Raw genomic sequence first — 14081 nt, forward strand, 5'->3', positions numbered from 1 at the left:
GTGCTGACTTACGAAGTAGGTCCCAAAAGACACAGTCTTCAGGGCAGCTACAGAACCAATCTGGCTAACAACATAACTCTCAGAGGGAGTCAATTAATTTTTTATCCCTAATTGCATGAGACAGTATTTTTTCCAATAGTAAGAGTTTTTGAATAGTGAGAACAAATCTTGGAGGAAGCAATGCAGTTATAGGAATCCTTAGCTAAAGCAGAATATTAAGTCACCCTGAGTAGCATATAATTACTTTCTCTTTTAAGAAAGCAACCCTATTTTCTATTCCAAACTGTTACAAAAAGCCTCAACAAAGGCATGCCATATGTGCAATTGGCATATCTGGTTTTCTATTGCCTATTTCAAGAAACCCAGGTGGTTTTAAGCCAATTTAGCTGGGCACTGAAAGCAAGCTTCACCCATAGATCAAAATTAAGTTACCAGAAAATCAATCTTTCCAGTGTCCTTCATTCCCGAGAAGCTTCCTTAATGCATTTCATGTCTCATTTCAATATTTCACTCTAGTTTTGATGTGCCAACCAAGGTGAGGTTGAGTTAAAAACGAACTCAAACTCAAGACAGATTTCTAATTTCCTCTGAACCTAGGTATGAGTGATAATAAAACATTTTAGCACCAAATAGTCAATTATTTGGTTTCCTTTAATATATACTCCATGATGGCATTTACTTGATGCTTTTCAACATGAATTTATTAATATGTACCCTGACTGACCTAACTAAAGAAAATTAGAATTACTTCATAGAATGGTCTGCAGAGTCCAAAGGTATTTTAGACTGTCTCTTCAAAGGATGAGGAAAACAAGATGAAATTTTTAGATGCGGCTCCGTGAGGTTTACATTTAATAAGTTTATGTACCAAATGACCATAAAGTCTGAGGGACTGTAAACAGGGCTTCAATTGGTATTAGAAAGAAAATATGATTTAACAGCTTACTATTGTTCAGCCAGAATTGCCATCAGTCTCAGGAGTTCAAGTGTGGAATTTGGAGGGCAACACCTGACATGCTTGCTCGGTTAGGACCCAGAGGGTTCACACAAGTAGAGTAGAAGGAATCAATGCTCTCAGTGCATAAACAAACAAACAACCCAAGAAAACAAAAAACAAAAAGAACTGCTTTGAAACCACGTCTATTGGAAATCATTAGCTTCTTTTCCATAAGGTCAGTTCCTATCAACTACTTGCCCCGCTTATTTCAAAGACTAAAACAGTGGTGGAGACTTCGTCCTTGAAGGTGTTTATCAGATAGATGGCCTCCAGGGAATTTAGAGAGAAATCCCTTCGACAAAGATGATGTCTCTGAACCTACGAGTAGAGGAGATTCAGTTGCTCCTTTTCAGAGCTCTGTCAGGTCATTGGCATTAACAGGAAGCCAGCTGGTGCCCTGGGAAAGTTAACTACTAACTTTGCAAGCCGGATGATGGAATAACTTATTAGTCAATGACTTTCCATTGGCAGAATCCAGCCAGTACAGTGTTCACGCCTTATATGCAAACATTATTCAGTGCTTTTAAATTCACTATTCAGACTCCTGAACATCTGTAAAGGAGGAAGTCTCATGTTGAATTCATTGAATTGAAGACACTACCAGTTATACTACCGCCAAAAAAACCCAAGGACCAAAGAGCAATGCCACCACTTATAACTGTATGGTGACATCAACTCTAACTCGCATTTCATTTTTAGGGTTGTTAAAACATGAAAAACAACAGCTACCTTAGACTTGATGAAATATGGAAACACCAATAACAGCTAACATGCTGAACACCTACTATGTCTACCAAGCACTGTGCTGAGCACTTTTCATGATTAACACATCTAATCTTCACAAGTACTCAGTGAATGGGAACTACTATTACATTCATCTACAGGGGCACAGAGGGGGAAGTAATGTGCCTTAACCAGCTTTTAAGCAGCTGGGCCAGGAATCAAACCCAACCGATCTTCCATCCCTTCACCATTCTGCCTCGAACAGGCAGCTGTCACCTGCTGGTGCCAAGATGTGCCAATCAGAATCTCCTACAGGTGAGGGGGACCCAAGGAAAGACTGGGTCTGAAATCAGAACTCCCAACTCCCAAACACTTGGGAAAGTGAACTCCAAGGCTTCCAGGGCCATGTGACTTCTCCACTTATGTCTGAGGATGCCCCATCCTGGATGCTGGAAAAGGAGTAGGGACTACAGACTTGAAAATGTGAGAACTTAGTTATCTCCCCCCAAAAGAAGTCACAGAATTGATTTCTTTACTTGAGATCTCCAAGGGTCTAACTCTGAAGTGGTTCCCATCAAGAAAACTGAAGTTAAAGAGAAGGAAAGAACCACTGTTTATGGAGTAGTTGACATGCCTCATCTCACTGAATCCAACCAATGTCCCTCTGAAGCAGGCATTGGTTTCTGCTTTTCACAGCTGGGGAAGTTCAGAACAACGAAGTCCCATTACCATTCAGCTCCAGGGCTCTGCGTTGGGCCCAGTTGGGTCAAGGCTGGTGAGTTCTCTGCATCTAGTACATTGTCCTGCTAAATGGAGCTGTCCTGTTTCTTCATTCAAAATCCTCCAAGCCCCAAAGGTTGTTGGTCACCATTTGTCATTAGTAATCCACTCACTGAGGTCCCAACAACTGAGCTCAACAAACATAAACACAAAGCTTTGGGTAAGTAAATGGAAAAGCTGTGCATTGTATTTTTTTCAAGTGAACTGCACTGTTTTCCTACATGAATTAGGTCTCTTTATGAGGGGGAAAAAAAGCCAAATATTTGGGAAGCAACTGCAAAATGACAGGAACTAAGAATGGGTCACAGAAAATACTAGACATTCAAATCTCCTGGAATGGTACTGTTAGATATTTTTTCCCAAAACTCAACAGACCAACAACATCCAGAAAAATACCAACAGCCGCTACCCACCACTCAGAATGAACACATTTATGGAAACATTTTGTCATACCTGATTCTCATTCTGCCCCTTCCCCTGTTTTTAAAAAAGAAAGTCTCCCATTTAAAGCTGAAATCCCTTCCCCTTCTACTCCAGGCTGACAGCTATCATGAATATGTCATGAACCTGGTCCATATTTTTATAAACTTTATATTTCTTACAATGTGTAAATGTATCCATAAACAATATGGTCTTAAATGATTTTAATGGTTTCCCACAATTAGGTTTGTAAACTCCTTTTGCAGGTTATTTTTTAACATGGAGTGATGTAGGGATCTAATATCTTATTTTTCCATATGAAATGTCAATTGACCCAATGTCATTTTCTGAGAAAATGACCCAATGTCTTTTCTCCCTACTGACTTGAGATGCTTTATCTGCTATGTGTCACACTTCCAAGACCAGCTTTGGTCTATTTCTATCTTTGTGCCAATACTGTACTCTTTTAATAAAGTTTTGTTATCTGGTATGACGACTCTCCCCTCATTGTTCTTTGTTCAAAATTTGTTCTGGCTACTTTTGGACTTTGAGTCTTCCATTTGAAATTTATCATCAAGTTAGGGCAATTCTGTTGTGATTTTGATTGTAATTATATTCGATTTGGAGATTAATTTAGGGGAGAAAAAATTACTTCTTTATTGTATTTAGTCTTCCCGCCCATGATCATGTAGTATTTATCATTTATTCAGGTCTTTGTTATGCTTTTTAATAAATTTTTTTGGTGCTTTTATAACTTTATTCGACAATCAGCAGTTAGTCTCATCCACATTTTTTAAAAGTGGTAACAGGTACGTAGGTGACCAACATATAGAGCTTGTTTGGTGAATCTTCACCCTCATTACATTTTCTGGACAATTGCACCCAAATATGGTATGGAATACTCCTTATTCCTTTGGCCCAGACAGCTTTGTTGAGCCTGGTGTCAGCGTGCACATCTGGAGTTCCCATCTCCTTCATGGCAAATTACCGGACCTCTTTGAATGCCCGAGGGGCCCGCTTCTTGGAACCCACTCCATGGATGCGCTTGTGGATATTAATGGTGTACTCTCTGGTCACTGCCTCTTTGATGGCAGAATGGCCCTTCTTCTTCTTGCCACCCTTCTTTGAGGGAGCCATTATGCTGGGCCCAAGTTGGAAAGTTCCTTTAATTATTTGACCTATAAAAGTTAAGATTGTTCCTAGGTCCCTTAAAGTTGTATTGCTGTTAACAATGGTACCTGGCCCCACAGAGCTTTAAGTGAGTTGGAGAGACAGTTAAATGAGCACTTACTATACAGCATGATAAATGCTATATGTAGTCAAGGAGGCACAGAGTTGTGTACAAACATTAGGGAGGTACATGGCCATGGCTGTAACCGGTAACAGGCTGCACACTTAGAAGTCTCCTCTGAATCATCTCCGTCTGCCTCTTCAATACTTTAGGACACAACCAAGTGTATGAAATTACTCAGAGAGAACCTAGGGTTTCTGCAATTAAAAAATTTTTCTCTTCATTACCATCTTTTGGAGGAATAGAATCAACAGTGATGCTGATAATAGTTATGATAATAGTTATGATTATTTTTAATCTGTTTCATTAATGATATCAGGAAATCACCCGAGAGAGAAGACTGAAAACTTATGCTCCATGGCTACAGAAAAAGAAAAGCAAAAGATTCGTGTAACCTTGAGTCAGTTATCTGACATCTCTTTGCAACATGTGAATAGTTCCTTAATTTTTGCAAGACTTTTTAAGAAAAATAATACATATATAACATATATAAATAAAAAATTTTGGCTGAACCATGTGAGAGTAAGTATGTTACTTCATTCCTGAATATGTGAGCATGTATCCCAAGAACAGGGACATTGGCCTAAATATTCATAATGGAATGATCACAGGCAAGAAACTTAAGATTGACTCAATACTATAAAGCACACGATTATCTAACATATGATCTATGTTCAAATATCCCCAATCATCCCAATAATATCTCTTCTTGCTTTCTGCACTGTCTCCCCTCCTTCCTCTTAATCTAGAATCTAATCAAGGATTCGTTAAGAATTAAACTTAGTTGTTGAATTACATTAGTCTCCTTTAATGTGGGGCAGTTCCCCGGGGTTTTTGTTTTTGGTCTTTAATAACATGCTCTTTTATGAAGAGTTCTGGCTAGTTGTTTTGTAGCACATTCCTCAATTTGGATTTGTTTGACTATTTCCTCCATTTTGAATTCCAGTTAAACATTTGGGCAAGGATAATCCATAAGCGATGTTGGATCCTCAGTATTCACAATGAAGGCACATTATGTCAGTGTGTCCTGTTATTGGTGAGGGAAAATTGGCCTGCTTGATGGTATCCACTAGATTTTTGTACCGTTTATAATGAACACATAAATCTGGGGTGATATGTGGAGGTAGGGTGAATCCTGTTCCCCAGTACTGTTTCACTCGATGGTGTTAGCACCCACGGATGACTCTTGCTTGAGTCGATCGTTACTACAGTAGCTGTGAAGTGGTTGCCCAGGACTTGATACTTGGTGCTGCTTCTCTAGCTCTGACCTGTTTCCTAACCCTGACTCAGCCTAGCTCCTTTGATGCTGCTGCTTTTGACTGTTTGGTGAACTCTCTTCCTGACCTTCAGTACCAATACGTCAGCACAGGCAGGCGGAATTTAGGTTCCCCACAGCACTGGTGAACCTGGTTTAGACGGAAAGCAAATACTCCTTCAAGCAATATCTATTATTAGCAATTATTACTAGCAATAAGTTCCAGCTTCTCTGAATGCAGAGATAATCTGCATTGTGACTATATCCAATCAGAAAGCTGTTTCTCAGTCTGGACAGATGCTCATTTTGCCAACATTATTTTTAACAGCCAGCTCTCAGATCACAAATTGTATCACCAATGGCAAAGTCAACATCTCAAGGAATCAAACATGATCTGTTTTCCACTGTCCACAAAACTACACGAACACACACAGATGGAGGAGGTCACTGACTTCCCACTTCATGGACCGAAGTGGGTAATAATCCTTCGAAACTGCAAACGCGGGTGTCTCGGGCAACCTGCTTTTCAGCATGTCCCAATTTATTAAGAGAAAATGGAAGATTTTGTAGGTGGTTGGTTATAATAGTCTACAGTAAAAAACAGAACCATAAAAGTTCAAGACATCAGAGATCATGTCTAAAAATGAAGCAAATGCTTTTTTCTTTCTAGAATCCTCAATTAGAAGCCATTTAAGGAAAAGATAATCAGCATCAGACACCTATAAATATGGATCCTACAGTTCTCCCCGGCACCTCTGCTTTACAAATTAACTTTAGAACATTTTGAAATGTATAAATGAATTATTTTAGCCACATCCATCCATGTTGCCCTCTTGGTGTTAAAAATAAAAACTCTAATACTAATAATGAAACAAACTTTGTGATGGCTATTACGATAACAAATCCTCAATAAACAGAGTTATCCTTAGATGATAAAAATCCCTCTTTGTCAGCTGGTAACTTCAGCGGAAGCTACGTGTGGTCAGAACTTTCCTGCCATTTCTCCAAGGCAACGTAAGTTGAGCCAAGTGAACGCATTGAAACGTTTACTTAATCATACAAAGGAGGCCCCCGCTCAGGGGAAGACACCGGATTTCTCAGGCAGATCTTTGCAGCTAACTAAATGAGATGGTCTAATTCCCTAAAACTTAGTGCAACACAAGAAACTGAAAATGAGTCTTAATCAAGAAGACAAGATTAGTAATCAGAAGCTGGACTAAGAAGCCGTAGGATGGTCCTCCTCAGGACCCGGGTATGCTCTATCCCGGAGTATCCAGAACTTTCTTTTCTTCTCTCACTCCCCTCCCTAGATAACCACTGGTTTTCAAACTCTGAGTCACGACTTACCCATCTCACCTTAAACTCCAGATTCATATATCCCACTACTCACCAGTCATTTCAACCTGACTGTGTCTCCAAAGGAGCTCTTGCTGTCCTCGCCGAACCTGCCCCCTCCACCGTTCCTCACACGGCAACAGCACCGCCACCCACTCAGGCTCAACGGACAAAGCTGGAAATCCTGAGGTCTTCCTTATTTGGCCCCTTCTCAGGCATCAATCCCAATAGAAAGTCAGTTGCCAAAATGTCTTTATAACCCTCCTTTCTAGCCATTGCCATCTCTCTAGCCAATCCACCGCCATCTTGGGTGTGGATTATTGCAATCACCTGCCGATGGGGCTGCCTGCTTCCATTCTTGCTGTCCTATCACTGATTCTCCGTAGAATGGCCATAGCAAATGTCTAAAATCATCAATCAACCAATGCAACGCGGGTAAAGGGTAGAGGAGAACTCTCTGTACTATCTTTGCAACTTTAGTGAAAATTTAAGTTTATTGCAAACTAAAAAGTTTTTATTAAACCCCCCCATAAATATCATTTTTCTTCTTTGTTTAAAATCCTTGCATAACTTCCTGCTACACTGAAATTCATGCTCTTTGCCATGGTCTCATAGGTCTTATGTCATCTAGCTTCTGCTACTTTAAAAAAATAAAAATCTCGAACCCTGGCTGCTGTGGCTCAGTGGATTGAGCTTCGGCTTGTGAATCAAGTGTCGCTGGTTCGATTCCCAGTCAGAGCACATGATTACGTTGCACGCCAGGTCCCCAGTTGGGGGCGCATGAGAGGCAACCGCACATTGATGTTTCTCTCCCTCTCTTTCTCCTTTCTCCTCATTCTAAAAATAGATAAATAAAATACATAATAAAATACATACATACATACATAAAAAATTTCATTTCCTCCTAGTTTGCTCTCACTCCTAATGCTCTGGCCCCTGGTTTTCTGACCAGCTGGGAGGAGTTGGGCCCATCTTAATTTCCTGGGACATGCAGGCTGGGTAAGGGGCCGGGGCCTTTATCCTTATGATCCTTGTATTATCATAGTTTGCTTGGGCTGCCATAACAAAGTGCCCCTGACTAAGTGGCTCGAACAACATAATTCTATTTGCTCATAGTTCTGGCGGCTGGAAGTCCCAGATCAAGGCGTTGGCAGGTTTGGTTTCTTCTGCCATCTTTGTCTTTGGCCTGCAGGTGGCCATCTTCTTCTGCGTCCTCATGTGGTCTGTCGATGTGGTCTTTCGTCAGTGGTTGTGCATCTTTAGTTTTGTGTGTCCAAGTTTCCTTGTCTTTTAAGGACACCAGACAGACTGGCTAGGGCTCATGCTAAAGGCCTCATTTTAACTTAATCACCCCTTTAAAGGCCTTCTTTCACTTCAATACATGCATCTGGGGGCATAGCTCAGTCCGTAACAGTTCCTTTGCTTGGGCAATACTTTAGGTGGTTGGCTCCTTCTCATCCTCAGGTTTCCCGTGGACTGTCACCTCTTCTGCGAGGCATTTCTGGACCACAGGACTTCAAGCTGAGCTCCCCTCCAGCCTATTTATTTCCTTCTTCACATTTACATTTTTGCTTGTTATCTGCTTCCCTGTACCCCATGAACAGCAGAGGCCCCGTCTGTCTCACTGCTGGGTCCTCAATGCCTCTCATAACGCCTGACACATGGTAGGCGCCACATTTTGTTCACTAAGAAATGATTTACTTACAATGCAGACAAAAATAGTCTCATTAGGAAATCATCACGAACACGGTTAATCTGAAGACATGCCATAACTGAAGCAATACCTCTTACGGGTCAGCACTTTACTGTCTATGAAGTGTTTCCAGGTAAATTAACCTATTTGAATCCTCCACTGCATGCTAATGATCTTCCACATTATTTACTCTATTTTCTTGATAACGGAACCGAGACTCCATTGTGTAAGGTCATATAGCAGGGGCTTCCATTCTGATCGTTTTGTTTCACAAAGAACAACTTTGTGTGCTTCCATCCCAACACAGCTGAACTGGACCATCAATTCCAAGAATTACTTCTTTTAGGCAACCTCCAAGCAGAGCTCTGTGAAGGGCAGAGCCTCATGCTTCCAGGAACTAAACAGGACACATTCTATCTGATCAGAGGAGGTTCTGTTGCTAATGAGAATACATATGGTGCCCTCAAGCCCTTGGGGGTGGCAGTGGTTATAAATATGCTTTTTGTGAACTTTTTTCCAGGGGCATGAAAAAGTGGAGAAATTTAGAGAATCCAATTTCCTAAGTTTCACAGCTGGTTTTAAATGACACTTACTATTTCCCTTAAATCCATACTCTCAGCCTTGACGCCTCGCAGCTTTCCCTGGGGGAGCTTTACAAATCCCGATGCCTGGACCCCAACACAGACTGATGAAATCAGAATCCCAGGGGGTAGGATGCTGGCACCGGTATTAAAGCTTCCAACGGGACTTAACTATCAGTCACCATTAAGAACTGTTTGTCTAGCCCTGGCTGGTGGCTCAGTGGATTGAGCGCCAGCCTGCGAACCAAAGGGTTGCTAGTTCGATCCCTGGTTGGGGCACATGCCTGGATGCCGGGTCCCCAGCTGGGGGAGCAGAAGAGGCAACCACACATTGATGTTTCTCTCCTTCTCTTCCTCTCTTCCCCTCTCTCTAAAAATAAATAAATAAAAATAAATAAATAACAACTTTAAAATAAAAACAAAACTATGGGAATCTATCCCACATCCTCCCCCACGAAGAGAACATATGGCATTTAACTGGACTCTAATACTCTAATACTCTAATACTCCCAATTGGCAACTTCAGCGTTCCTATAGGGATAATGTTCTGTATCTCACATGCGTTGGCTGCTTTAGATCAGCCTGCGCCCAGGGCTGATGAAATCCCAGGGGAGTGGAACCCAAACACGAGCCATTGGGAAAACCTGGCCAGTGAGTCCAATGGGCAGCCAAGGCTGAGAACCATGGCTTTAAATAGCACATGCTTTGTTTGGAAGAGGAAGTAAAGGCAAGGCCGCCCCCGTTAACCCCAGTGAACGACAGTAACCTGGCAGCAGCTGCACGTGAGTGCTGAGCGCTGACTCTCCCAGATCCGGATTTATGGCCTTGGACAAACAACAGAATCCTAACTGCGCATGGTGCCGTCCTCCCCAGTACAAATTAAGGCTTAAATAATTCTCATCAGCATGTGCATAAAACAAATGGACCTCAATTTGAGACAACTTCCCCATTGTATCCTGGTTAATGTATTCACAATGTACAGGTTCTCGTAATCATAAATAGACTAGTTTTATTTTAACACAGAAAGAGAAGATATTTAAGCCTAGTCATCTCAACAGGAATTTCTTTTTCAGTACATACTGGATCATGTAAAAAAATTACTTACATGGTAATTGATAATAGGATAACAACATGGGCTCTCTTCAATCACTAATCAATATGATTATCACTAACATCTTTCAATTTAATTATTGCTTCTTATTGTCATCAAGTTCATTAAATTTTTGGCAGGTAGGGGAGGAAATGGTCCAGACAGTAGTCTGAAAAATGGTAGCCGACTGTCAAGACCATACACCCAGAAAATGCAAAGAAATGAAGTGAGTTTATTAAATAACTTGGCAAAGCAGCGAGACAAGAGTAATATCCACTACCGCACTGCTTTTTTTAGCAACTCTGACTCCTACCAAAAACTCCATTCTCATCAATAGAGGGAAACACCACATGCCAACACCCGTCATCTGCTTAAAGCTCTAGTTTTGAACCCCTGGACAAAGCTACCTTTTAATAATTAAAGTAAGCATGCTGTTATATAAAAATAAATTTATTGTGGTCTAATTAATAAGTGTGAATGAAAACCAATGAGATCTCCCTTTTATGCCTCCCTGGAACCAACCTTGGACCAGCTGGGTGATCAACATCTGCTGCTGAATATGTAAATGAGAGGCAGGCGAATTGCCAAAGATGTCTAATCAAGCTGAGGTTGGCCCGTCTGGTGCGGTGGCCTCGGAGGCAAGACCTAGGGATCTCTGGAGCAGAGCCAGGCACAGGCTGAAATGGGAACTTGGGCAAAAGCACATTTAGGACCTCTTCAGTGTGACAAGATGGCAGGATGTGGACTTGGGCAAGCTGGGTGCCATAACAGAGAGATGAGGAGCTGGCCCCAGGGGCAGTCTCAGAATCCGCAAGTTGGGGTACAGCAGCTGGCATTTCTCCCAGTGGAAGCAACTGTGTGGCCCATGGCTTAGTGCTTCTCTGGCAGGCTGGCCTAAGACTCCAGGGGGGATAACCAGGCATTTTAAATTCCTAGGAGAGCAGTGAAAAGAACTTTGCACTTGCTGAAAAGGGACACAAGATAAGAAAAGATAATTATGCGAATTTTTTGACTATTTGAACCGAGCAGAGGATTACCCTGAAGATTATGCTGTTCCTATCAACCTGTAGGGATCATGGTGAGGCCACATGACCTCCTTACACTTTCACAAGTAGAGCAGCTTTTAACTACCTAGGAGGACAGAGCATTAGAGAAAAAGAGAAAGCCAGGGAATTCGTTTGGAAAGACTATAAGATGTTTTAAAAAATTACCATTGTGCCAGGCAAAGCAATTCAGACATAGCTGATCTGTATCACCCTTTTCTTGATGGTCACTAAAATGGTCAAGCCCGTTTCAATATCCCATGACTGGTAGCTATTCAAAGGAATATAAGTATGGAATGCCACTAAAAACCCTACTGGGAAGGACACTTCATGACATGTAACATAGCAAGCATATTATATGGTTCATGTAGGAGGACTGGTTAAAAAATAAATTCATCAATAACCTGCAACATGAACCAAAATGCTAATAGCAGCCATCTCTACGTTATGGAATTAGTACTGGTTTTTGTTTTCTTTTCTTTTTGGGGGGAAGTTTTTCAAGTTTTAACAACCTTGTGTTAATTTTCCAACCAGAAAAAAAAGCCATTATTTTACAAAGGTTCAAGTTAAAACACCATGTAACACTGTTTTAGACAGTAAGACTTTGATGAAATTGGCCACCAAAAAACTTCTGATTTCAGGCTGCTGACAGGCAGATAGATGGTCCTAAACTTTTGCCTTGGGGTTACTAACCTCCGGGGGATGCTAACCACTGGGGATTCTGAACTTACTGGGGGGAAGAGTACCCCTGCCAGCTACTTTTCCTCTGGGAAGTCCCAGGGACTCTGGAGAAGGCATTCAGCTGGGACAGCTGGTGGGAAAATGGATGAACTAGTTAAATTTTGAGATCTGGTGAGTGCAGTTCTGATTTGAGTGTCTCTAACTAGGGGTTGGTAAAGATGTTTATTTTAATTTAATTTTATTTTTTTAAGATTTTACTTATTTATTTTTAGAGAGAAGGGAAGGGAGGGAGAAAGAGAGGGAGAGAAACATCATTGTGTGGCTGCCTCTCTCATGCCCCCAAGTGGGGGCCTAGCCTGCAACCCAGGCATGTGCTCTGACTGGGAATTGTACCAGCGACCCTTTGTTTTGCAGGCCTACACTCAATCCACTGAGCCACACCAGCCAGGGCATGTTTATCTTCTGTAAATGGCAAGGTGATAAATATTTTAGGCTCTGTGGACCATATGAGCTTTGTCGCAAGTACTCAACTGTGCTGATGGAGCATGACGGTAGGGTAGATAATACATAAATGAGTGTGGCTGGGCTGTAATAAAACTTTATTTACCAAAAAAAAAAAAAAAAAGTTGGCTCACTCCTGATAAACTCTAGGTTTCCTAACTTAGTCCTAGAAGCTGAAGTGACTAGGTACAGGCCAAATCAGTCCCTATAAACAGATGGGTCATTACTGAATGTAGATGGTCACGCTCTTGTCATTGTGAGGGTCAACCAGTGGTGACTATTCATACCAAAGGAAGGGAATCCCATTATCACGCTTATGTTTGTAAGTCATTTAATTATGTGGGTTCTCCCCCAGCTAAACTAGGAGTATCTGAAGTTTGACAAATGAGTCTGTATTAAAATACCATTGGTACACTACAGTGACCTATAAATAGGTGTTTGATACCGCCTAGCTGAATACTGAATGAGAGAATGAATGGATGAAGGAGTGCAAGCTGGTGTGCAATGTGGTTCTTGGGTGACACCTCTGTCCAGGCAGACTCCACCTTGAATGGGACAATCTGTGTCCTGCTCAAATATACCCAGACCTTCCAGAAGAAATTGCTCCTGCCCCAGGTAGGAACTTTCTAGAAGATGTCTCTAGAAGATGTCAACACAAAAGCCATGGAGTAGATCTGGCCAAAGCTGTCCCTTCTAGTGGTTTTCTCAGGTCGTCTCAATGACTGTTTTCATGTGAAGGAAGGTGCTCCAGGTGACAATGTGGATGAGTCCTCAGAGCTTTCAGCGCGGCATTTAGGCCCCTCCACAACCCCTGCCTCCTTGTTTGCATTCCCTTGGCTCAGTGACGGCACCAGAAGGGTCTCCTTGTTGGGAAGCTCTCGCTCATTTTGACATAGTCACAATCTTCATCATTCTCCACAAACTCAAAACACGTGAGTGGGGTAGAAATCACTAGTGGCCGCCTTGCAGCTGAGACCCAGGCTCTTCACTCCATGCGCTCTGATGGAACCTAGGGCCTGGCCTCAGGGCAAGGCTCTTGATGGGCCAGAGCTCCCCCTCTCCGGGAGGAGGGGGTTACCGCTCTGACAGAGAGCAGTTGGGGTAAAGGCCAGATCAGAGGACGGATTTTAGGCAATACTAATAAACAAAGTACAAAATTTAGGAAGAGTCAGAAGGCTCCGTGAGGTAAATATTTTGCAGTAGGAGTACACTGGTTTGAAGGAGGGATATGTGTGTATCTGTGTACGTAGCACACAGAGGCACAGTTCAGAAAACATATGCAGAATGCACACATATATCTGACTGTATTTACTTTTATAAGTAAATGTTAATAGTCATTGAAAAGCTGTGCACTTCATCCAAAGATCAGGAACCAAGTCTGGGAGTTCCAAGGCCACCACCATCCTCTCAATCCCTGATAACAATTACTTCAGGTCACAGAAATCTCTGCACATAAAAATGAGAACAAAAGCTAAACAAAGCCCTGGCTGCTGTGGCTCAGTGGATTGAGTGTTGGCCTGCGAACCAAGTGTCGCTAGTTCATTTCCCAGTCAGGGCACATGACTAGGTTGCAGGCCAGGTCCCCAGCTGGGGGCGCGAGTGAGAGGCAACCACACAGTGATGTTTCTCTCCCTCTCTTTCTCCCTTCCCTTCTCTCTAAAAATAAAATAAACAAACAAATAAATAAATAA

General features: G+C 41.9%; 1 protein-coding gene and 1 pseudogene across 1 annotated transcript in view; both read right to left on the reverse strand.

Annotated features, from left to right (window-relative positions):
• PITPNC1 (phosphatidylinositol transfer protein cytoplasmic 1) overlaps window positions 1–14081 on the reverse strand; it is a 206330-nt gene that overhangs the window by 57283 nt on the left and 134966 nt on the right. The gene's annotated exons all lie outside the window — the stretch shown is intronic.
• On the reverse strand, window positions 3701–4057 carry LOC149998841 (large ribosomal subunit protein eL31 pseudogene; annotated as a pseudogene).

Source organism: Furipterus horrens, unplaced genomic scaffold (genome assembly GCF_987537825.1).
Source record: "Furipterus horrens unplaced genomic scaffold, mFurHor1.1.pri manual_scaffold_11, whole genome shotgun sequence".
In the NCBI taxonomy this organism is placed as follows: domain Eukaryota; kingdom Metazoa; phylum Chordata; class Mammalia; order Chiroptera; family Furipteridae; genus Furipterus; species Furipterus horrens.